The sequence below is a fragment of the Etheostoma spectabile genome, unplaced genomic scaffold (assembly GCF_008692095.1).
Source record: "Etheostoma spectabile isolate EspeVRDwgs_2016 unplaced genomic scaffold, UIUC_Espe_1.0 scaffold376, whole genome shotgun sequence".
Taxonomy (NCBI): domain Eukaryota; kingdom Metazoa; phylum Chordata; class Actinopteri; order Perciformes; family Percidae; genus Etheostoma; species Etheostoma spectabile.
Window position 1 is genome coordinate 424,682 of NW_022605594.1, and position 3,141 is coordinate 427,822.

Below are 3,141 nucleotides of genomic sequence, written 5' to 3' on the forward strand. Positions count from 1 at the left end.
ATGACCTTTCAAAAATTAAGATCGGGTGGGAAGGGGAGTTGTTGGTTGAGTTGTCGGTCAGACTGTGGGAGGATGCACTACAAAGGATTAACTATCTTCATCCTGTGCACGCTTGGGGCTCATTCAGTTTAAAGTAGTGCATAGGGCTCATTTCAGTAGGGCTAGGTTGGCAGATATATATCCGGGAACGGACGGGAGTTGTAATAGATGTTCCCTCTCTCCGTGGATTTAACACACACGTTTTGGTTGTGCCCCGTCTAAATCAATTTTGGTCATCTGTTTTCCAAACTTATCAGAGTCTAAAATAAAAAAAAAAAACTTACGCCTCTGCCCGGATGCAATATTTGGTATTTCAAATGAGAGCTTAAATTTAACTTGGGTTCAATCGGACATTGTTGCCTTTACATCACTTCTTGCCCGTCGTAGGATTTTATTGGTTTTTTCTTTTCAGCACTTGCAGACAGGCTGACAGATGGTCACAGCTCTGTTGAGTCATGCTCTGTGTAGTGACGATTTAAGATTAAGATTATTAAGATTAATATATCCTTTATTAGTCCCACAAGGGGAAATTACAATGTTTACTCTGTTGTTTTATACACATTACACACAGGGGACACATGGGAGTAACGAAGTACAAATACTTCGTTACTGTAGGTAGAGTTTTCTGATATTCTTACTTTATTTTTTTTTTGTGGCAACTTTTTACTTTTCTGCCTTACATTTTAACACATATATCAGTACTTTCTACTCCTTACTTAAAAAAAAATTGCTCATTACTTTAGTTTTGTACAAGAGGTCATCATGTCTGAAAATACGTTTAAACTGGGAGCAGTGCGCTAATCCTCTATTGCTAACCTAATCTAGTCCATCTAGTTTCAAATAATTTCACTGGAGCTACCGTTATTGTTGTTTGCGTTATCAATACCATAGTCAATATAATTGGATGGGACTATAATGTACATTGCACTTGATGCACTACTAAGACAACTCAACAGATCGGCATTCTGCATTCATTTGTGCCAAATCATGTGGCTTGATGGTGCCAACGTTAGCACATAGTATGGATGCACATGATTGAAAATCTGAGAGATTTGACAGACAAGCAGCCACATTCCCAATCATCCTCGGCCTTATCTGAGAGAGATGTTTGATAGTAGGTATCAGAAATGACTCATTGCCAATGTGCTGCGTAACTCTAAAAGTAAGGGGAACTTCTTAATTAATGTCTGTTTAGATTAATTAATAGTTATTCCTTATTTTCTTTCCAGAAGCCATGTTTGAGCAGACACACATACATGTAGATTCCTTTAAATGTTAAGGGAAAGATTAAAAAAGAGAAACTGGATCTGTGAATTCTCACAGAATCACAACTGAATTCATATCTTGCTACTCAGTCAGAATCTTATTAACCTTCAAATATCTTGGAATAAACATTACGCGTTCCTTCACCTCTCTCCTTGGGGCTAATTTTACACCTCTAGTTAACCAAATGAAAGCTGACTTTCATAGGTGGAGCAGTCTACCTCTGACTATAGCAGCGAGGGTACAATCGGTGAAGATGAACGTACTTCCAAAGTATTTGTATCTGTTTCAGTGTCTACCATTATTCCTGACTAAATCATTTTTTAAATCAGTTAACACATCTATTATCTCCTTCATCTGGAAGAATAAAGTTCCAAGAGTTAAACAAGGCTTACTTCAGAGGGGACGAGACGTTGGAGGACTAGCTCTCCCTAGTTTTATTCACTACTATTGGGCAGCTAACTTTCAGAAAATTCTATTTTGGCTCCACGTGCCAGACACTGATTGGTGTAGACTTGACGCTTGACGTGGTTCTTGCCACTATTCATCCCTCCCTGCTTTGGTGTACTCCTCCCTGCCCAATAAATGGGGTGGCAGTAGCTCAGTCCATAGGAGTGGGTTGGGAACCGGAGGTCACTGGTCAATCCCCGATGGACCCAAAAAGTTGGAGTGTGGATTGGTGGCTGGAGAGATGCCACTTCACCTCCTGGGCACTGCCAGGTGCCCTTGACAAGGCACCGTACCCCCCCGACCGCTCAGGGCGCTGGTTCAGCTGGCAGCCCACTCACTCTGACATCTCTCCATGTATAGTGCATGTATAGGTCCTGAGCATGTGTGTGTATTTCAGGCCTGTGTGAGTACTAACAAAAATGTGTACACAGAGTGCAGTACAGTAATTTCCCCATTGGGGACTATAAATACAAATTATCTTATCTTATCTATCTTAAATGGTCTAGGTTACCTCCAATCCCATAGACTGTCCACTCTTAGAATCTGGGGCCAGTTCCAAAATCATTACAAATTCCACTCTCCTCCCCACTACACCTATCTGTAAAAATCATTTATTTCCAGCCTCCTCTTGACTTAACATTTACGCATGGGAGCAGAAAGCAGCTCTCCTGTTTTAAAAACTTGTACTGTGAAGGAGGTTTGATAGTTTTGAATAATAGAGCCAGAATATTGATCTTTCACGCACTAACTTTTTAGATATCTCCAGATCCGTCACTGTGTTAAAGCACGCTGAGAAACTTGGTGGACATGGAAAAAGGCCATTATGTGCCACCTCCTCTATCCAAAAAAAGGACTGATATCAAGGTTATATTCTCAATTACTGTCTCTGGAAAAACATGACCTTTCAAAAATTAAGATCGGGTGGGAAGGGAGTTGTTGGTTGGGTTGTCGGTCAGACTGTGGGGGAGTGCACTACAAAGGATTACTATCTTCATCCTGTGCACGCTTGGGGCTCATTCAGTTTAAAGTAGTGCATAGGGCTCATTCAGTAGGGCTAGTTGGCAGATATTATCCGGGAACGGACGGAGTTTAATAGATGTTCCCTCTCCCTGCGATTTAACACACACGTTTTGGTTGTGCCCCCGTCTAAATCAATTTTGGTCATCTGTTTTCCAAACTTTATCAGAAGTCATAAAAATTAAAATTAAGCCTTGCCCGTTGATTGCAATATTTGGTATTTCAAATGAGAGCTTAAATTTAACTTGGGTTCAATCGGACATTGTTGCCTTTACATCACTTCTTGCCCGTCGTAGGATTTTATTGGTTTGGACATCCGCTACCCCACCAGCAGTGGCCGCGTGGTTAAGTGATGTTTTATTTTTTCTTAAA